A 23,686-nucleotide genomic window follows, 5' to 3' on the forward strand; every position below is an offset into this window, starting at 1 on the left:
AGTCTTTAGGCATGACTGACACCCATGCCCACATGGAGCTGTTGGCCCTCACTGCACACTGACAGGAAGATATCTCTTTTGGAGTCTTTTTTCCTCCCCCATCTTCCCCTCATACACTGCCCATTTAAGATACAGTGCATGCTTACTCCAGCTAGATTTCTTGCTGCTCAAAAGACTGCTCTATCAGGTCCTCTAATCAGAATAATCATGAACACACTTATTACTTTCTAAGCACGTATTGCCGTTGCAATTGTTAGGAAAACAAATGGAAAAAAGGAACAGTAAACCCCTCTGCTCCTTTCCAGGATTCATCCATCTCACTGCAGTATTTTTAGCTTGCTGCTTACTATTATTCACTTATTCCAAAGCTGAGACTTGTCAAAGCTTTCAGGAGCTGTGAGTGAAAAATTCCTTCAGCTGGGACAGTGACAACGGTGGCTTTGCCTTTCTTTTGCAAAACACCTCTCAGGACAAGCACAATGCATTTGTAACAGTTCGAGTGAGACAGTTCTGCAGCAACTTTCTTTATTATTGTGTGAACCATCTCTGTCTGCGCCTTTCAACCTCAAAGATGCAATTCACCGCAATAATCTTATTCACAATGTATCCATTCTTCTTTGCCATTTACATTTGAAAGTGCTGCTCCTGGACTCCACCACAGAACGTATTCACGAGATTAAGCACTTCTGTCCATTGAAAGGATGCCTTTGAAAAAGTGAAAACTTCGGTTCTAATTGAAGAGAACTTAATTTCTTCAACATGCTCTGCTATCTACCTTTATAAACTCTGTTCCAACAGTCCTGATTAAGATATTTTTTATCTAGTTTTTCTCTACTGGGTGATTACACAAGTGACTCAGAAGATTCACCCTGTAGAAAAACAAACAAACAAAAAAAAAAACCAAAAAAACAAACAAACCCAAAACCATTTAGACTTGGGAATAAGCTGTACAACAACTGGGGAGTTAAAAGAGAATGACAAAACTATTATGTCTTGAGACAAAAGAATGATGTGTGGAAGTTTGCTAAATCAATAACTAATTGTAAAGAATGCATCCAGTCCTAGAGGTGATCCAATAATTGAAATCTGCTTCTGGTCACCCGAGTCCTGTTTAGCTGGGTCAGCTCATAATTCAAGTGACTTTTGCACTTCTCATTGATTTTATTTATCAGCTGATTTATGGTTCAGATAAGACTAGTCATTCCTCAACACTGGTTCAGATTCAATGAAAGCAATCAAACTTGATTAAATATATTTAAGAATCTTTTTTGACCATATAACAAAACTGCACAATAAAACTGCTGGGTTTATTTTCCTCTTTAAGTGCACAACATTTATAGGAATGCAGTACTATTCTCATATTAAAACAAAACAAAACAAAACAAAACATGTTGATAATCTTCTGTAAATACTAGTTATCAGATTCAGGGACAGTTAGAGCAGTAGGAGATGGAGGTGAATAAAAAGAGAAAATCTTGAGAAATTAGAGAAGCTCTCTCAATTACAGAATCACACACATTAGCAAACCAAAACTTCTGGTTTTGCAGTTTGTTATGCTGCTTCCCCAGTGCAGAGAAATATCTTCTGCCCTTGTTTTGTGAACTTTGACAATTCTATTTTGTATTACATGGACTGAAAGGAGAAGGTAATAGGGGATGTGCTGTCTTCAGGAGTAGCCTCACTGAACTGCAGTGGGACACAAAATCTCCTCAAAGTTTCACTTTGTGTCTGGCACAAGGACTGTGGTGATCAGGGCCTGACTGTAGGTAAAATTATCACCAAGATTTATATTCATCTTTTAGTAGAAAGAATATATTTCACTTTTCTTTCACATGATGGGAATGTATTTCATTCTTGACCCACTTGTGAAAGCTCAGAGGTGTCAATGGATGTTCCTTTGCCCTGTCCCTATACTTTCCATTTCCTTTGTTTCATGTTTTTTTTTTTTTTTTGCCATTTTCTTCTGCCTTTCTGGAGTCAACCAGACAGGAGCTAAGAGGGAAAACACCCGCAACAGCCTCTGGGAGGTGAAGAACCATCATGCTGAGGCACAGGCAGCAAAGATCATAGACAGAAACAGAAAACCCTGTTCCGCTCTTAGGCTGCCAACACTTCTCTTTGAGAGCCCTAGCACTTCAGCACAAGAAGAAAAAAAGATCATAATACAGTTTAGGTCTGACACACAATCAAGGCAATCATCAGGATGAGAAATAAAAGCAACATCAAAATTCCTAGGCCTTTCAGCCCTGAGGCATGTGCAATTCTGGCAAATAAATATTTCTGAACCAAGAGGAGTTTTTTTACCCAACTCTTAAAACCCAAATAACGTTCTCCAGATACTTGCTACAGATTTATTTCTTTTTTTCCTTTGGTTTAATCTCACCTTTATAATTTCAGGTTGAAGATTGCTGTGATGCTCCGCTACAATTTGCTATTGCCCTGGTTCCCATTCCTAACCCAGAACAGAATTCACCAGACAGAAGGTGCAACAGAGAGAAATAGAGAGCAGTGTCTATGCATTCTTCTTTATCAGACATCCAGGACGATATGGTGCCATTAGAAGCTTTGTGGGTGATGGATAATTGAGCAAGTGATACCAAAGTTGTAAGATTTTGATTTAGAAGCAAAAGTAAACTACCTGTCCCCTTAAACACTTGCTTAGGAAATGCTGCTTAACCACCTTACTATGTAATTTCTTGCACAAAATCACAGCAAACTTGATGAGACAGTAAAAGCTTTTAAAATAAAAACCCTCGTGTATCAGACTAAATCATCAGGAGGAACTGAGACAGGAAGAAGACTGAATTTTGTTTTACAAGACCATATTCACAGTTTTCTTTGCAAATTCTCCAACTTGTTTATGATGCTGATCCTGGTTCTCCCATATAAGTCAAGAATGCCTCCATTTAACCTTCTTTCAACAGTCCTTCATTTCTGGGAGAAGAATCATGGGATTAAGAAGATGACATCTTTACTAGTTTATCTGCTATTAAGTACAAGTAAGCTGTAAAACTCAGACCACTTCTTCATATTCTCTCTCTCAATCAATTTTGATTTGGAAGTTTGCTGTCAGTGCTCTACATCCTAAATAACATGGACCTTCCTGCTATTTTCTTGTCTACATCTAACACAGATGAAGCACACTACTTTCCAGTTTTTAAATTGTAAGAATGTAGGCAATTTATAGAGAAGCCTTCCTCTAAGTCAGTTTTTAACTAAACTGGCCCCTTTTGTGAATGAATCTGGAAAAGACAACGTCACATTATGCACTACAAGAATCATATATTAATAACTCACTTATTCACCTGAATGAATTCTCAGAGAACTGCTTTAAGAAAATTCCAAAAATAGCATCTTTTGTAACCTTGCTTGTCTGAACCAACAGCTCTAACCACAAAGAAAAAATCTAGTCCTAAACCTACAGAAAAGCAAGTCCTAATTAATATAGAGAGCAAATTTTGAAACCTAGTCCCATGTCCTGGCTAGAAGCTGTTGAACAGATCCCAAAAAATCAAACACTTCAAAACCCAGATCTTTAATTCTGAAGTAAGCAGAAGATAATAATTAAATTCCTATTTCTGGTGCATAGAGCAGTTCTAACTCAATTCCCATTTGTGCTGGCTGGGAGATGCCCTTTGACTCCTGCTTAACACAGAGTGCAGGTTTTCTATTGGCAAAATTGCACTCTAACAGGTAAAATGCAGAGACCAGTTCAGAATTATGCTGATCAAGAAAAAAAAAAAGAGAAAGTGAGACCAAAAAACCCTATCAGCAAGTCTTATCATATTGCAGGCCTGCTGCCAAACCTCTGAGCTCTACAAATATGAGAGGTTTGAGGCATTAGTGTAGAAAACACAAATGTTCCCTACCCTCCATATAATTTGCAAGAAGTGTTGCATCTATGTAATCAAAACTTGTGTTTAAATATGTCATTTTCCATGAACATGATAGCTTTATTTAACTACACTGTGAGCTAAACAAACTGGGTTAATACCCCAGAATTGCTTGCTTCAGGACTTTTAGGTGTAATTCTGTCGCACTAATTGCTGTGAATAATAAGTGACATTACAGCCATATCTGTACAACTGTATTTGCTCCAAACCCCAAACAAATGCTTCAGAATGCCCATGAATTAAGGCTGTTAATTCACATAAAATTAATTTCAGCGCTCAGAAACTAACATCCTCTGGGCTATCATACCATGCAGCTGTGAAAATACCCATGTCCCAAATCCTGAGTTAGGGAGCCTTTAGACCATGCTCTTCCACATGAAAAATCAATCCTATGACTAAGACAGCGACCTTCTGGTTCTTCAAAACAGTCATTTTCATTTTCACCCAGCCCAGTGTGTACCTGAGGCAGAGCACATTTCACCGAGCATCATTTCACACTAAGTGAAGAGCTGTTTTGAACAGTGCTTCAGAATGACCTCTTTTTCCAAGGGAGTGTTATTTTAAAGTAATTTTTACATATATGGCCTCCTCTACTTTTGAAAGGCCAGTAAAAAGACTTATCAGCAGTTTAGATAGGAGATAGAAGAGACAGAAGAAGGTGATTGTTAGCTAGAAAATCCCCTGGCATCTGTGCTTGATTGATGAGACCCAAGGCTCCAGGCTTGGATGTAAACCTGTAGCACTTGATTTCATACTAAGACAAGAGCTTTAGCTTAGCTCTTTAAAGGTACATAAGGTTGTACCTTTAAAATGAATGGGAGACCTCAGCATGAAATTCCCCTTATCAGAGGATGGAAAATGTAATGTAGTCTTTTGCTTCAGTATTGCACCCTCTAAGAAAACTCATGCAATTGTCCAATTTCTGCACCAGACAGGTGTGTTTTTCTGTGTCCACACGGACCAAATAATGCTACCAAACAAACCCCCTCACACCTGCAGTGATCACAAACGTGGCCTAAATTTCATTATAATTCCAAGATTAGTCTTGGAGTACCAGCTAATACCCCAATAATATTTGCTACATATTTATATGTCAAAGTGCTGCACAGAATTAACCTTGATTAAGCATTTTTAGTCAAATATAATTTTTAACCTGTCAGGCTTTCAAACTCAGCCTCCACCCTGATTTTACCGAAGTCCAGTGTATTTCTATCCCTGAATCACACCCACAGTTACCTCTAGGAGACTTGATATTTGAAACTGCTGTAGAGGAAAAATTTGTTGCTATATCTCTTAATAGTCACATGTGGAAAAAGAATCAGCCATGCTTTTGTTTAAGCTTATTTTCATAAGGATAAAAAAACCTTTAAAAATACATCATGGGAAAAAAAAATGCATGCTTATACCATTACATGTTTCTGACAACAAATCTTATATGACCAGCATAATAAATGACAGACAAAAAATGCCATCTATATAACTGCTTTTAATAATACAAAACACTGGTGTTCCTATTGCTTTTTATTACTATGATTCATGCTCTTGAAAGTGCTGTGCGACAACTGAACACTTCATATTGCTAATCCTAAAGGTTTTATATGGAGGCATTAACTAACATTTTCAAGTAGCAAACCTGCATCATGTAGTCAGCCTCCCTTCTGGTTTACCTGCAAGTTTCTGACAGAGTTCACAGAATATATCAGACAGTTGCTACATTAACTGTTTTTAATTGCTTAATGGAACAACTTTCAGGCTGCACTACACTTGCCTCGATATCTTACAAGCATCCAGGCTGTTTTCTCTTACCTTTCATCACCAAAAGTACAAATGGTCAAAGTCAGAGCAGAAAAAATTATGTTCAAGTCCCACAGCACTTGAGGCAGCTCAGATGGTGAAATAAGCAAAAGTATTACAATTACTAATTCTCTGAACCACTGAATAACAAATAGATGGAATTTGTTACTTACACCCATCCTTCTAACAGCTTTGAGAGGTTTCCTTTCTAGTGCTGTTTGTGTTGCGGGTGGGTTTGGTAAAGTGGGATCTAATAAAAATTATATGTGTTAGTTAAATTGTATTGCAAACATCTACAGTTTTCACCACACAGACTTCATTAACACAGCGACAGCCTCGGAAATACAGTTGAAGATGAAAGCTCTTCTAAATTTCCTGTGACCTTTGAAACCTTTCCTGTCTTGCAGTCAAATATCTCAGCCTCAAAATTGTTCCCTTAACACAGTCCTAGAGATGCCATTGGCTACTGAGAAACACTGTTCATTCTGCAGTGAGAAAACAATCAAATATTAAAGGAAAAAAATTTCATACAAATTAAAAGCTATTTGTTTCAATTCCCAGCCAAGAAGAAAAGATAATGATGTGTTTAGATACCGCTGTGTTAACACTCCTAGTTAAAGGACAATTTTACATACCTTGAGATGGGATGAAAATGAGATGGAATGTGACTTCAAATTCATGTTAAATGCTGTATTTAGCAGTTTCTATAATCAACTGCTTACCAAGACTCATCTACAGAAAAAAGCATAGAGATTTTAGACAGTTTATTAAGATGGTAAAGGATTAATGCAGAAGTTCAATAAAGATCTTTGAAATACACAAATAATGCAGGTATGAAGCCTAACCTCATCCAGCTTGATAATGAAAAATTACGTATCAAATACAAGATAAATGTAACAAATTTACATACAGCCAGATACTGAGAGCAGCATTTTATCTCACTGGTGAAACAATGAACAATATTTATTATTTCTACACCCTTATTTTGCTTGCTACCCTAAGGTTACAAAAAAGAATCAGCTTGGCTCACCTTTACAAATAGCCTGGAGAATTTAGCAATAATAATCAGAAGCCGTGCTGCCAAGCCATGGGACACCTTAGATGTAAATCTGTGACCCTTTTTAAAAATGCCAAGGCCAAAGGTGGCAATGTTTGGGGTGATTTTTGTACTTTGCTACCTGTGAAGCAGCAGCTTCTGTAAAGAATGCAATCCATCACTGCAGAGTTGTTTGCCTGTGCTAAACAAAACCAACTCCTCTAATTATTTATGTATGTCAGCGTGTTGCTGATTCACGGCTTCTCTAATTTCGGCTGTGTTTGGCATTTTGCCCTGGATTTGCCTCAGACCTCTGTCATTTGTCTTTGCAAGGGAGTAATCGTTTCCTTGGCAAAGGATGTGACACTTATTGTGAGATACTAAGTAGCCAAGCAGTCCTTTCCTTAAACACAGCGGGGAAAACACGTTTTGAATAAAAGCTTTTAACTGGAGTAAGTGTCAGGGGCTTAAGATGTATATTCCATTTCACTGAGGGGTGATATTGCACCATTTGTTTTCCACGGGTATGAAGTAGTCCAAGGAGTTGTTTATATTCCCACACTACTGTAATGAATGCTTGTAGGGATTTAATCTAGGAGATGACAGCAAGGCTGACAAGGACACTAAACCAAAGGAGAGGCATGAAAGAGCCTGGAAATAAAATGGAAGTATTAAAATAAAGGCCAGTGGGGCATCTTAACTTAGAAGATTACCTGGTACTCAGAACTCCTGAGAATATTCTCTCCCTGCACCTGAGAAGTCTTGCTGCATGGAAATGGTTTTTATGCACGTCACAGACAAACCTGAGAACTGCTGTGAACAGTGAAGGCAACAAACCAAACAGTAATGGGATATGATGGAATTATTAGAGGCAACAACTTCAATTGTAATCTCAGGCCTGTCTGTTACTTGTACTAGTCTTATTCTCTGTTGTTCAACACATTTTTGATGGGATTTGGCCTTAGATCTGTGAATATGTCAGATGGCTGCCAGTGAATAAATCACACCTGTCAGCTCAAGATCCAGAAAATAAGGCTATCATGTGTGAGAGCCACAGAAAATGGAAGAATTGCAGAGAAATCTCTGGGAGGGGTGATAGAGGAGAGATGATCTTGAAATATTCTTTTGTGTAGGTTTTCTGGACCGAATTCAGAAAATTGCTTTATCACTGAATATCCCAATCAATGCCTAGTGAGAGAGACACGCAGAATGTTCACTCATAACACAGTGGGGGGAAATAACTTGCAATACAGCTCCTCTTCAATAAGCACATTTTGGGATTCTGGTGATATTGTAGAAAAAACCCAAAACCACAGTTTCTTTTTAATGCCCTGCATGAGACTGAAGTTTAGAGGAAGGAATAAACATATGAACACAGAAAAGATGGGCTAAACCTCTGGTTTTGAGAGCTACAAAGATTGTGCAACTCTGGACAAACCATTACAAGTAGAAGAACTGCTAGTCAGTCAGTTTAAAATAAGAATAGCCAGCAGGTTGTGTTGTCTGTACTCACACAAGGCTGCTTATTTCCAAGTTACCAAAGGAGACTCCAGTGTGATGCAGGGAAGAGATTGTTTGCTGAAGGATCTTGGCCTTTTCTGTGGCCTTCACCTACAATTGCCAAGAGAAAAAGGGTAATTAATTCCTCAACATTCAGCTAAAATTTATAATTTATTGGGATGAAAACAACCCGAGTAATAAAATTTAATAAGTATTTTTTTTAAATTATCATCCTGCTAATAACAACAAAAATTGAATACAACCACACATTTAAGTATTTCTTTACCCTCTTCCTCTTTCTTGTCCCTTCCCCTGTGGTAGTCCTGGGGCCCTACTGAGGCACTCAGGGATGTTTTTCCCAGGGCTCCTCACCCTGCCCAGGGTTCAGAACCCCCTGTCAGCCCTGGATGGAGAAACACAACCCTGATTGCCCCGCCCCAAGTAATCTGTGCTCACAGACTAAGTGTCAAGATGAAAAAAAATCACACTTTAAATCATGTCACAGCCACAGTAAAGGAGGGTAAAACTACAGCTTATCATTTGCTTCTCCACTGATTAGTCACTGTAAATATATTCAAGCAATTGTGCTCCACTGTAGAGGGTAAATGACTTTTCTCAAGGGAGCCATATAGCTGTGGAACAATTTTATAATGTAAAATAAACTTCTGACACACCAGTCATAGATGGGGTTTTGACATTTAAGCACTTCCTTAGCTTCTGGGTGTCATGCTAAGTAGAATACATTTTATCTGGAGAAACAGACCCATAAGACAGAAATATGCTGCACTCTGTATAAACAGGGAGGATAAAGATTTTCTTGTTTTACTGCCTTGTAAAAAGGGAGAGATGCCCAGACTCTTATGGCACAGGTGGGGAGAAAACATGCAGGCATTTTGTCTTTTCTTCTGTAACTAGTTCATGCCTGCTGGTACATGGCATCTAATGAGTCTGATCTTTTAAAATACTTTACTTAATGTGGTTATACTGGTTCCTTTTCCACACAGTCTAATAAGATGAGTGGCATCCAGATCTACGACAAAATTAATACTTGTTAATACTTACTAATTGTTTATTTGGGTACAGATCACTCTGTGCCTAGTAAATACACACAACAGTATCTAACATGCATTACAAGAATTCTGGGGACCTTTATGCTTCCCATCAGCACTGTGTTGTGAAAGAATACACCTGGCAGAGTGTTCAAATTCCTGCTTTGTGTATTGGGAGATATTCCATTCTTCACTATGTTAAACTGTCAGGGCTTGATCACGAAAATGAGTGTATTTTCAAGGCTGTAAAAGAATATGGTGCAGTACAACAATTTCTTTCTTGTGTTCTTTTAGGGGAACAAGTTGTCAATGTAAACAAATCTTCCTTACTGACCTCACAACAAGTTTCCTCAGATATCATTTCAGTTCTTGGATTATCTTTTAAGAAACTGAATTATGGAAAAGATTCTCTGTATAATAGTCTTCAAGAAGGTGGACACAAACAGTAATAGGTTAATAAGGCCATAATTAAGACTGTAAGGGTGCAGTTCCTGAAGAGAAGGACAAGCTTCACACAATTTTCCACGTGATTTGGCTGCTAGAGAGAGCCTTACTAAGATGCTGTTTTAGTTCTTTAGACGTTCAGAACAGTGAAAGTCTAGATAAAAGTCTTCAAATTGATGTTACCTTATAATCTGATTATTCAATAATCAGCCTTCCATGCTGGTTACCCATGGGCATATACTGAATGCAAATACATCAGTGTTACAGACAACAGCTCCAGTGAATTAAAAATATACTAGTTGGGATCAACTAGCATTGAAACCGTCATAAGAATTAACAGGGATGACAAAATAAAGCCTTGCTGTAGCTAGTTCCTAACTGCATTTAAGCTTTTTTAGCTCTATTTGACAAAAGATCCAGTACACACATGAGAAATGGCAAGTTTCCTACATCTTTAGGACAAGGAATTTCCTGTGGCTCCGCAATAAAGTTCAATGTCTCAATTTCGATATTGGGGGCAAATATTGCATTAAGTCATTGCAGAGTATCCAAAAAGTTTCTGCAACATCCATAGACTTCTAGTAATTTATTGCCCTGCACTCTGCAGCAAGCAACTTCCAGCCAGAGTGTGTAAGCACCTGGACAAATTACAGTTATTATTCCTTCATCTTCACTCTGTAGCATCACCCCACTGATAAGATCTGCTTTTGGTTCAATAAGAAGGTTGTTGGAAACCATGCATTTTCTGCTCCCTGGAGAAAGACATTCATTTCCACTTGGAATCAAACAAAGACACAATCTATCACAGCATCACAGAATATGCTGAGATGGAAGAGACCCATCAGGATCAGTGAGTCCAACTCCTGGCTCCTCACAGAGCACCCCAAGAATCATACCCTGTGCCTAAGAGCATTGTCCAGACACTTCTTGAACTCTGTCAGGTTTGGTGCTGTACCCTCCACCTTGATTTATTTTAATTTTTTTTAATTTTCCAAGAAAGTTATTGTGCTCTACTCACAGAGACCTGTTTTTCCCACATGTGGCAAAATAATATTCTTGCCGAGAGGATAATTGTATGTCAGTTCTTTAGATCATGGCCCTTGCTTATCTTTTTGCTCAGCTAAACTGTGGTGAAGTGGTCCCTGATTTGAAGGGTCACTGCTGGTGGTGGAGGGGCCGCATCCTTGATATTGCAGCCACAGCCCTTGGCTCCTTATGGCACACCTTGGCTGCTGCTGACACTTGAAAAACCAATTCTGATTGCAGAAAGACAAAAAGAAACCTAGGCAAAAGTTTTGCTGCAGTAAAAACATTTATGAAATAGAAACAATTGGCCTTTTATAGTATTAACCATAGTGATAACCATAGAGTGATATATAGTGATAACCATAAAGCTCTTAAAATATAAATGTCTGTCTTAACTGACACAAGTTACATGGACATTTAATATCATCCACTCCTTCACCATTGCTGCAGTAGAAGCCAAGGAGAATCAAAAGCTGGGGAAAGGAGTGTGGGTTTGATATCTACAGGCATGTGTGGAATCTTCCCTGGTTTCACAGCTCCCAGCCAGGGGCTCAGTTTGAGAACATTTTGTATGACATATTCAGTGAAGGCAGGTGTTATCAGGCATTGCAACCTTTTTGTTGATTCACCAGATCTGGCTGTCTTGGCTGTCATGAAAAGTTAGAATGCTTTGCCTGGCAAAAAAACAAACAAACAAACAAACAAACCAAAAAAAAAAAAAAAAAAACTGGCAGCATGGAGCAGCACAAAATGCCAGTTTGTGAAAGTAACAAAATGGCAAAGGTTTTAAGTTCCAGCTCCCACTCGTGTTGAGAAGAAAAATATATTTTCAATAGAAGTTGTAAAAACAGAGTACTGGTATAACCAAATGCTGAAATGAACTAGTTTTGGGACCTGGATTCAAAAAAAAAAAAAAAAAAAAAAATTAAAAAATGAATTGTCCCAACTGAAATATCAAAGAATCTGTGGTTCTGCTGATTTTGCATCTTGTCTGGGTCCAAACTCTGCCTGTGGGTTGAGGATGATGTTCCACCTCAATCCTTCAGAAATTTTCAGGGAAAACATATCACCTTTTTGAGATTCTGAGTTAATAAATACGCAGTCAATGGATCCTGAAGTCCTTGGAGCAATTCCTACAAACAGTTTTTCCGACTTCCAAATTTGCCCCAATTTCACTTCAGTCATGTTTGTGCTCTACAACAGAGGCAAAATTGAATGCACACCAGTCAATTTCAATATAATCACTTTCAACATAATTTCTTTCAAAAATATGGAAGATGGGCTGTGGAACAAAGAGATTAATTTAAAATGAGTTTTAAATGAGGGATAAAATGTAATTACTTAGTACCAGTTAAAACTCTTAAACAATAGTTATATCTGTTATTCAAGAATCTGCTAGATTGCAAAAGCAAAGAGCATCACTTCTTTTGTAACAAAAAAAGAATTCTTGCTCACAGAAAAAAAAAAAAGAGAAAACAACCTTCATTATGAAACAGATTTTATATTGAACCAGACCATTTCAGAGGTTTTTTCCCACTCACTGCTTTTGCCAATAATTGCCCTTCCTGTATGCCCCAGATGAAGAGCTACAGCACTTCAGAAGCATTTTGTGTAATAAATGCTCCTTGTTTTTCTTTTCTTTACTCGATTTAATGCTGGTTCTATTTTACTCCTACCTTCTGTTGGCCTCGTGCCTGTTTATACTTTTTTGGGGAACACCAGCAGTCCAACTATAACTTAAATTCCATGAGGATGCATCTACACCTGTAGGAATCAGACACAAGGAAGCTGTTTCTTTAAAACTGATTTGGCAGTTTGGAAGCTGAAAGCATCCACCCAGATGGAATAAAGATTCTCTAAAGGTTTTGTGTTATGACATTTTTGGTAAATCCTCTCAGAGGGATGTAGCACAACTCAAAGTTTTAGAAGACAAAAAGTCAATAAACTACTGCTATGAACTCAAAAGGGGGTAAATGTTTTTAAAATTCTGTTTAAATAAAACTTATTCTACCAACCCGATGGTTGCAGGCATGTGTATCTTGCTTCATGCACAGTCTGAATAAAAATTACTAAGTCCTTGATCTATATTTCAATGACTAGACACGATTCTCCTGAGACTTAATCTAAGCATGTGTGTCCATCTCCATTTTACCCAAGATGAACACAGATTATTCATTAAGGTTCATTTGCATGAAATTTAGGAAGAGGAACAAATTTGCAGTGAACTAAGAATGCAAAAAAACACTGTAAAGCAAAACATGCCTACTTCAGAACAAGAATATGGTTTGACTCTGAACCTGTAATGAATTTTGAGAGACTTTTTTTAGCTCCCTGACACAGGTGCAGATAGAGATGTTTTATATTTTGTTTGGGGCATAAGACTTCATTAGGTCTCTTTTTTAGGAAAGTTGATATTGAAAATTTTGATTCCCTAGGAGAAAATTTCTACTTTTCTTGGGGCAGAGGGAGGAAGTGAATATTGTAGTGTAAGTCTTCCACAACCACAAACTCACCTTGCAAGGCACTCTAGAGAAATGAAATTAAATGTTTTCTAGGAAATTCTCTTTTTGTTTTGGAAACAGATAAAGGTGTTACCAAACTTAATGCTTTGTTCTGTTTTTTATCCACTTCTTTTTAAATTTCTTTCCCATATTTGGCTGAAATCTTCCTCAAATTATTTTGAAGAAACTTAATTTGCTTTAACTTATTTTGCTCATTTCCTTTCCAGCTTTCACCTGTTTCATATCATCCTATCCTATCCTATCCTATCCTATCCTATCCTATCCTATCCTATCCTATCCTATCCTATCCTATCCTATCCTATCCTATCCTATCCTATCCTATCCTATCCTATCCTATCCAAGGAGAACCAATTTATTCATGTGTATTTACATAATCCTGTAGAAACTCTTGGCATTTTAAAGGACATCCTTTTGACATTTATGAGGTGGATAGTAAAAAATATAAACAATAAATATAAACAGAAGGCTGAAGTGTTAGGGTTAGTTCCTTGAAGACATTGAATATTTCTAGTAGCAGAAAGATATTCAGTGATCAATAGCTTTCAGTGTGCAATTTATAATGTATAACATCAGAGGAGATTTGAAACACTTGAAAATGTCACCAATTACCTATATAAAGGCTAAATCCTCCAGGAATGAAATCAGAAAACAAGTAAGTTTATAACTGTGCATTGGTCATATGGTCACGTGATCATATTTTCCTGTAACATCAGTGCTACATGAGTGGTCTTAAAAATTAGGTAGCTCCAGGAATAAGAAGAGAATATAGAGGAATATTAAAATACATCCTTTCAGCTGAGTTTTGAAAGATAGATAACAGTAGAATGATCCAGACAAGACATAAATGGTTTTTATGAAATTTGCTCTTTCAGTCTAATCCGAAGGTTCAATATGGAACTGACATTTTTTTGTGGGGGTATCATTTTCTGAACTCACAAATGAGGTGCTTCCTAAACTACCCTGTGTCTACTGAGCATTGTGTGGGGCAGGTGTCAGTCTTGAACAAAGCTCAAAATGTGCAGAGCTCATTCTGAGAGTCCTCAATTCTTACAGTGAAAGATGCAAGGAAGTGTAGTTCATGTTTTATACAGAAGGGAAAATGTGCCATAGTTAGAGAACTGTTGAAGGACACATAAAAAACTTTATATTGAAACCAAGTGCAAAAGTCAATTCTCCTTCCTGCCCAGTTGTTAAAAATAATTTCTTCTGCCCTGGTCTTTTTATTGTAACAGCATCTCTTGTTCGACATCAAATTATCTTATTTTCTAAAGGCAGGGGGGGAAATGAGAGAATCTCCTCCCTTTTATTTGATATTATGGTACTAAGATGAGGATTTCATATCCTTGTGGATAAGCAGCATCAGGACCTGACCAAAGCTTTGTCTTTTGTGAGGCAGTGCCTTGTAATGTAACATCAGCGGGTGGTAGGGAGGGGTGAAAACAGAAGAAATTCATTGAACAGCACAGATGCCATTGTCATCATAAATATCTAGAAAAAGATATCAATTTAGGTGAGGTGAGAGAGGGAGAGAGACAGTATCAAGAGGAAACAAGCATCACTTGTTCTATAATGATTAGGGAAGTTAAAATGGGCCTTATGGTGTGAGAGAAGGGATTCATCCTTTCCCATAAAAACAGGAGCTGAAAATCTCTGAAAATCATGAAAAGGTCTCAGGGTAAATTGAGCTCTTTCATCTGGGAAGTTGATGATGTACCAGAATATGTGTGTGGATATCTGTAACAAGAAATAGTGTCAACTATGCACATTTCTAGAACTTTCACACTGCTGTTTTAAGAGGTTTCCTTGAAATTACACTGTTTCCCATGGTTTGCCCTTGAAAACTCCAAATGGAAATAATGTGAACCCAAACCCCTCAGTCCTCACTAGGGTTTAGTGTATGGCTGATTGTCTCTTTCTCCCTCCAGACCAAAATTATAGATGAAAACGTGGTAGATGCAGAGCATCAGAGAAAGTACAACTTTCCTATCTCCCCTGTTAGGCAAAAACTCTCCTTTTGCTGTCCCAGAGAAGGGAGTTCATCTGATTGAATACTGGAATTGAATTCTGGTCTTTTGAACCCACATAAAAGCATTGCACAGAATATGCTCCCCATAAATGTGTTAGTCTGGATAAGTGTATTTTGTGTCTTCATTCTGGGGGATGCATGATATCTGGAGAATAAAGCACAGTGAGTTGACTCAATTTCTGTGAGAATATCTTTACTCAGACCTTTGCAATATCATCTGCTGTTATTGTTATTGCTCTCATCAAGAGATGGTGAAACCTAATAGGAACAATTGGGAAAATATTGTTGTACAGCTGATAATTCAAAGATTTTTCAATTTTGTTCTTTTTCAACTGACCAATTTATTTTTTGCTGGATGCCTGTACATGACCGGGTCATGATCTTAAGCAGGCAAAGCCGAGGTACAGCGGGATGAAGGAGATGCAGTGCAGTGACTGCTAAAATCTTGAAATTTTGGTAGCAGCATAGTGAAAGTGGAGTCCAGCAGACTGCTCCTATGAAACCATGAAAGCCAGTGAAAAGCAGAACAGGTACTTCTAAACGGTGTCATTATCTCCTTGTAGATTTCACAGTCTTCCTCAATATGTTTTGGGACATATCTTACTTGGTTTATATAAGTTTTTTCCTATTTTCATAGATACTATTACAAAATGAGTGTTAGACAGGCTGTGCTTAATGATGAATGTAGTATGCTAACAATATTTCAATTATTTTAAGCAATTGCTATCTTTCATTTCCTTATTCTTTTCGAGACATTAGCTGGCTTTTTAATATCCAAAATATAGCTGCATTCCATCTCTAAGAGACAGAAAATCTCCCGCTGAAAAATTTTTCTGAATGATCTTACAAACTGGAAGTAGATTTTCTTCCAATTTTGCTGTGTAACTCAAATCTCGGGTTTACACATTTTCACTTACATCAAAGGTTAGTAGAAAATACAGCCCATCCTTGGAAAGCAAATATGCGCTTGGATTTGGGACTGAAAACTCCCACAGGAAACAGCAACACTGAACTTCTGGGGTGACCAAGAGGTGGGTTTGGCTCCCATCTTCCCCTCCTCTGTGCAAACACAGCCATGTGTAACATACAGATGTCTCCAGATCAACCTCTGGTGCATTCATCCTGCCCTTCGCCAAAACCCCCAGATTAAAAATCTATAGCTCATTAAACAAGAAGGGAGGAGTATCTTCCCTTAGAAATATTACTGTCTGTCGGGGTTGCCTTGTAGCAGAGCGAAGACTTATCTGTAAAACCCTCACACGATTACTCCTTAATGATTTTATCCTGGCTCATTAGGAGAGCAGCTACCACGGAGACTTAAGAGCAATAAGGCAGCTGTACCAGTGACGCATCTTGGGGTGGCACATCAGCATTAACTGGACTGAAATTGGAAACTGTAAATGAGATCCAAACCAGATAATACAAAGCCTTGCAAAGTGTGCCCATGAAGTTGTGTGTTGTAACAACACCAACCGTTTCCCTGCTGGAATTCTGTTGCCATTAGCTTTGCATAATTTTTTATGGAAAAAAAAACTTGATGGGCACTGTTTAGAACAGTACTCTTTTAAAATCTTGGATTTGAAGTTTGCCTTACAAAGGATCATAATAAATTACAGGCTTGCTGAAAGTATCTGGAGTTCCTTCTTGCTTTTCTTTTACCCTGTTCCGATTATAAGCCATGACTTTCCAGCCACCCTTGAGAATTTGATTCCCCACAGCTGGCCTCAGAAACGAGCAGAATTTTGGAATTTCTGGTGAGATAAAGCAACTGCATACCCAAAACTTATAGCTACGTATTTAAAGTAATTCTTAGAAATGTGTCCTTAGAGGAAGTTAATTTATTACGTGAACTGTGTTTTCCAGTTCACATCACCTCAGGCTTGTGTGTGAATATGTGAAAAGCTCATCAAAACACACACCAAAACCCACACAAAACACTGAGAGCAAGTTAACAAATAGGGAGAAATTAGCTGAAGGTCATTACCCTGTATCTTAAACTATCAAAGACCAAATCCTTGAAAAGAAATTAGAAGTTTTAGGTAAGGCCTTCTTTTTTTTTTTTTTTTTTTTTTGATGCCACACTTTGAATCTTTAGTTTTTTTGACTCTGTCACTGAGAAGAGCAGAAGCATCTTTAAAAACACTTTTAGGAAGGAAAAGCCACAAATACATAAGGTTCTGATAAGCCCAGATGAAAAAAAAATCAATAATTAGAAGATATGAACTAAACAACCCATCATGTTACTTCCTTTTTATTTAAAAAGAAAACAGTCATAATTTTGTCCTTAAGTGACTCAAACTGTAAATCAAAATTGCTATGAGCAAACCCATGCAATTACACTTCTTACTTATATTAGATTAATTAATCTGCTTGGTCATGTAGAATTTACTAACTACACACTGGAAGATGGTCAATGTCGAGACTGCTTCATATACTAGGAAGTAAATAGTTGTTATAAATATTATTCCCTACACATTTTTATTATACAAAAGTGTCTGCAATGCCACCAAAGTTTCTGCAGATTTGAAATTATTAATTCCTAAACCCCACATTTTATATGAGCAAAAAATGATCCTTTTTTCTGCTGTAATGAGATGACCAGACTAATGGATGAGGGAAAAAGTAGTTTTTCTTACAAACAATCTGTGTCTGTGGCTACCATGGAGAGGAATAAACTTAATGATGCCCTGAAAGCAGTTGAGACTGGTGAACAGAAGTTCTACTTAAAAATGTCAGAGCACAGCTGTGCAGATTTTCCCTTCTCCATTTCACATTGCCTCCTAACAAGTGCAACAATGAAATCCCTATATTTGTGTAGAGTTCATGTCATGCATGCAAGTTCTTTCTTCACCAAGGATTTTATGTATTTTGTAATGCGCAGTGCTGGAGTGACTGTACTGAAAACTTCTCACCTCGTTCACCCCCCTTCTAAAGACACCCCAAATAACTGGGTGCCATTTCCTGAGCATTGTGGTGTCCTGATGGGGCAGGGGACAGGGTGCCTTCATTGCAAGGCACCAGTGACTTCAGCTGCCTCAGCTGAAGGGAAACAAACTGTCTTCGTTTTATTGGTGGCTTAGATATATTCTTATATGGTATTTTAAACACCATATTATACTGCATTTTATTATATTGATTGTTATAGAATGCCACATTCTTAGACTGGTATAAGTAATGCATTCAGTGGAGAGTTTAGAGTTTCTCTCCTGCATCTTTACACAACTCACAATGTTAGAGTGGAATACAAAATAAACCTTTCCTGTAATTTGGTCCCCCATCGTTCGTATTTTTATACAGAACAATGAGATTTTACTCAGCAAGCATTATTATTATTTTGATTTGGAAATAAAATTACTTTTATTTAAAATTACGTTTATTTGAAAATGGCATTTAAAATTTCTCTTCACTTGGGAAACTACACTATTAACAGTACAGACTACCCAGGATAGTGGTAGGCAATATATTCCAAATGGAGAGGCAGCTGTAAATGTTTTATCTCTCTTGCCACTTTGAGTGGTTTCCTCCCTGGCACTGTAAAGCTCTGCTGACTTGACGGGGCTACTGAGAGTCAGAATCTCTGACTGCAGATATATTACTGCACTCACAGCTTGAACACCACTCCAGGGCAGAATTTCAGTTGTACAGAAGGGTTCAGGGCTTTTTTTTTCCTTATCTCATCTGTTAGAGAAGATATGTCAGGAAAGATAATATACTTAGATAAAAGAAACAAAGACATTCCTCTGGCCTTTATTTTCCAGTCCTTACAGACACAGCTTTTCCTACAGTGCAACTCAAGCTGCTTCTGGACTCTTTCTTACATAAATTCATGCTGTATTTTTGTTTCTTATATCTGTTTGATAGACTTTCTTGAGGACCACACAGTTATTTTGAGGATCTATGCAAATGAAAATGTTCCCTTGAAATAATTTTTCTGCATTGATTCTGAACTGAACTTTTTAATATCCACCCTGTCTAAAAGCACCAAGGAAGAAGACCAATTAAAATCTCTGGAGGTTATTTAGAAGTAGATACAATTTTTTCCCCCCACAAAAATAGCAGAATGTGTTGAAAATCGCCGTGTTAAAACACAGCAAAAAAATGGGATTAAATTTCTGTTGGAAAAACTGAGACATTACACATCTTTGGAAGAGAAAATGCATGTCCAGAGAAAAGGAAAGGAAAAACCACAAGTAGAAGAAAAGCAAAGAGAAGATTTGATACACCTCTTCATAAAAAATGGAAGTTGACCTGTTCCAATCTGAGAATAAACACTGCCTTTCAAATACCAGAGGTTTGAAAGACCTGCCATCCTTATTCCAACTGACATTGGTACATTTAAGAACTCAATAACACAACTAACAAAAAGGTGCAGGTTGCATATTATAAGCTAGTGAGGAATTGAATTAATGTAGGCTGATGTTTATTATGGCTGCCAGCTTAAGAAAATCCTCTTGTAATCCTCTTGTAGGCATCCCAAAATTTTATTTGTTCCTTTAATGTTGCTCCATGGTGGTGAAAGTCTTCCAGTCCAAACAAACCTCGTTGACTGGTATGTTCAAAGCCATATATGATGAAAAGGAAACAACATTTTCCCGTTAGGAGGCAAATACTTTCTCACACAGAAAAAGACACAGAAAAACCTTGCCCTCTAGTGGCTGGAGAACTGGGAAACAGCCATAAATCCAATTTTAACTAATTGGTACCCATCCAGGTCAGATTTGCTTGTCTCTTGAATCATTTAGCTGGTTTGAACAACTGAAGTCTTCCTTGCTTTCAGATCTGAAAGAAGAAAGACAACTATGAGGCCCCTTAGTATTGGAACTCATTTTTCCTTGGAAGGAAAAGAAAAAGCATGGATAGAGTACTTGAAATTAAATGGTCATTATATTTTAGAATGAGCTGAAGCTGGTTGCACTTGTAGCCTTCAGAATAATAGGAATATCTTGCTGTAATGTGCAGCAGTTTTACTTTTCCAATCTTTTCTTCTGGAAAGGCAGAAGGCAGACATAATTTCATAGACAGTGCAATCCACTTTGCAATTAGTAAGGAATATCTGACTCTGTCTGATGTAAATCTATTGCCTTCCATTTAAAACTAAATTGCTTAATAAATAAAATAAAGCAGCATTAATAGAGAGCCATTTAAAGAACGCTAGTCCAGCATTTATAGAAGTAACTCATCTTCTGTGTATATCAGGGCAGGAATTGGGAACTGCTCGTTTCTGCTCTTTGCACTGCTGCAATCCACTGGATTTGGAGATGGTTACCCTGTATTGGCACAGTTTAAAAGGATAATTAGGGAATGGCAGTAACCTCTCAATAAGAAGAATTAGAACCAAGCATAAGACCATGAAGGATCATGGCTAATTACATTCTAGAAAGCACAGAACGAAAAATCTTGCCTGTAATGGGTCTCCTTATTCAAAGAATTATCCATTACTAAATTGACTTCACAGCTGTTCAACTGCATGTCAAACAGGGGATTGATCTCTTCTGAGAATAAGTTTTTCACATGTTGTTCACTATGGAATGGATTATGCCAGAACAGTGTCCCTGGATGTTACTGAACAGCCCTTATGGGTCAGCAGGAATCCATCTTTGGGCTGTCATGGGAGACAGACAGTCTTTTAGTTTATTTTTCCAAAGAATGCGTAATTGTTCTTTCAATGGCCAAATCTTATTTGCCTTACTCAGAAAATTCTCTTCCATGAGGTTTAATAGAACTAACCTTAATAAAGCAATACTTTCCATGTTGGATTGGAAGCTTTATCTTTCCTGCTTTCACAAATACTGAAACAAGAAAGAAAGATTACAGTTATTTTTCCAACATATCTCTTACTTGAAAAAGCAATCACACATTCTCCTTTTGGAATACTATTTTTTTATTAGCTCATGCATATTGTACCCTGATTTTCAGCAGAGAGAGTTAAGCACTGCTGTCAGTTGCTGCTATGTAAATAAAAGTAAATTAAATGACAATTGTTTAAGACTGTAATCAAAATCTCTGACACATTATAACCAATCAAATGGTAACTATGCAAAGTCTTTTGGGTTTGCAATGTGCTTTCGTTGTCTCAATTAGAAACCTCTCAGACTTCTTAATTTCCTGACTTTTTACCCACTTTAGTATTTTCCTTTCTCTTGCTATAGCAAAGTTCCTTTAGTGCTGTCTATGAGTTACTGGGAATCCCACATAACCAATAATATCAGTGCTTAATAAATTGGATTGTTTTCACTGGAGAGCCTGAAATTTGACAGAATATTGCAATTTACAAGTCCACAGTAAATAAATTATTCAAGGCAGAATGTTCAACAGACTTAAATAATTTACAGTATGAAAATGGTGTAATAGGCAATCTCTAGTGGAAAAAAAATAAAACATTGCAGTATATCTTCAATACTTAATCATGGTGCACTTAAGAAATCAAAGTGTGTTATCAAACTATGCCCATAAATTTTATTCTTACAGAAATTTATTTTGTTTTTCGAAAGATAGTAAATCTAATAAAACAAATGACTCCTGTGGATCTTGAGAAAATTCTGAGTTTTTAGAAGTTAGGAAGTATATTACCTATTACAGAAAGAAGTTGCAAAATTCTAAGCTATCATTAAGTCCTATTTAAGTCACAAAATGAAAAATATAAAAAAGTGAGAAATGTAACACTGAAAATATATGGCTGGATATTTTCATGACCTCTGAACCTCACAGTAGTTTTTCTGAAACTCTGACAATTTTGCATAAATTATTGTAAGATGGCATTTCTAAGGAGACAACACATAAATGTTATTTATGTTGTTGTTCCAACAACAGAATATACGCTGTGCAAATTTAAAACGAAAGCATTTAAAACAGAGGTGCTAGGGGAAAAAATTGTCTACATGCATGGCAGGTGATAATATTACCAGGAAATTAATTGAATAGAATTTTAAGAAGGAATAATTTTGATCAATATTAAAATTGTAGTTCGTGTGCCTATGGAAAAGTGCACTGGGTTCCACTGTGAAAAGATGTAATTAAAGCTGTACTTTCTCATTGCAGGGGTTAAGCAAAATATGATCAAAGAAATGAAGCTTAACACGGTCCATTTTTAAGATATGGAAATGTACTTTTTTTTTTTCCCAAAGGCTCTTTCAAGGCTCCTTAACTGCAACAGAAGTTCAAGGAGTTTCCTGTTGCTGAGAACTCGGTTCCCTCCAGTAACCCAGGCTTTAACCATTGCCACACAGCAAATGTTGGGGTTTACATTTTACAAAAATCTCAGCATTTGACATCGCTCCTTCAAGTTGTCTGCAGCTCCAAAGTTATTTTCCAACTTATCAGCTGTGATAAACACTTATATTTATCTCTTAGAATTTTATATGTGACCTTCTAAAGAGATAAAAACTAATGTGGGTGATGGGAACAGCTAAAAGAGGAGACAAAACATTCTCCTAAATACCCCACCCACTCTTAGACTCCTTCCATAGAAACCAGCCCACAACACAAATATACAGATATGGAAAATCCTTATGAAGATCATCTGCAAGAAAAACCCCAAAAGAACAACAACAAAAAATACCAAATAAATAAATAATAAACCCAAAACAAACAAAAAAGCCCCCAAAACAAAACAAAAAAACCCTAAAACAAACTCAACAACAATAAAATAAAGAAAAACCTGCTCATTCCTCATTATATAATAAAGAAACAATGCAAATTATTCAAGGAGCAAGCAGCTCTAATTACAGATGTAGGAAGCAGTTGTCCCATTTGCAGTATAAAACACAAACCTTGCCCTTTCTTCCACCCTGCTCCACAAACCTGTGGCATTAAGAATCTAAAACTCCAGCTGAAAAAAAAAAAAAGCATCTTAGAAGTCAGTAACAACAAAAAAATGCTGATCATTTCCTATTGCTAGTTCACCCATCCCCTGGTGTGTTACTTGTGTGAATTCCATTCTAAAGACTGTCATTATTCCCGTATGCATTGGAGAAAACTTAAATGTGTAAATTGACACTAAACTCCACTACAGGGCCCAGCCTCTAAAACTTTTATGCTCAAACACTGCACTCATAACTCAGTGCTCAAGCTTCTAAATGTATTTTATGCTCTGTATCCAGAATAAAAACTGGCTGTTGGGCCTGGTATTAAACTCCAAATCATCTCTGATCTCACAAGTGAGACTCCAGGAGAGACTCTCTGGAGCTCAGAGTTGGAATGCTGTGATGCCCAGGAATTGTGATTATTCTGTTTGCTCAAACAGCAACAGCTGAGCACGAGCCAGGCAAGTGGCCCCTGGTGGCTTGTAAAGAGGGGTTGATGTCACTGGGTACCCCAGGGAGGATTCAGGATTGCACCAGGCTCTGTCAGACTCTGATTTGATGGAGAATGTCTTGGTAAGCGCTGCTGGAGATGCC

Source organism: Cinclus cinclus, chromosome 2, assembly GCF_963662255.1.
Source record: "Cinclus cinclus chromosome 2, bCinCin1.1, whole genome shotgun sequence".
NCBI lineage: Eukaryota > Metazoa > Chordata > Aves > Passeriformes > Cinclidae > Cinclus > Cinclus cinclus.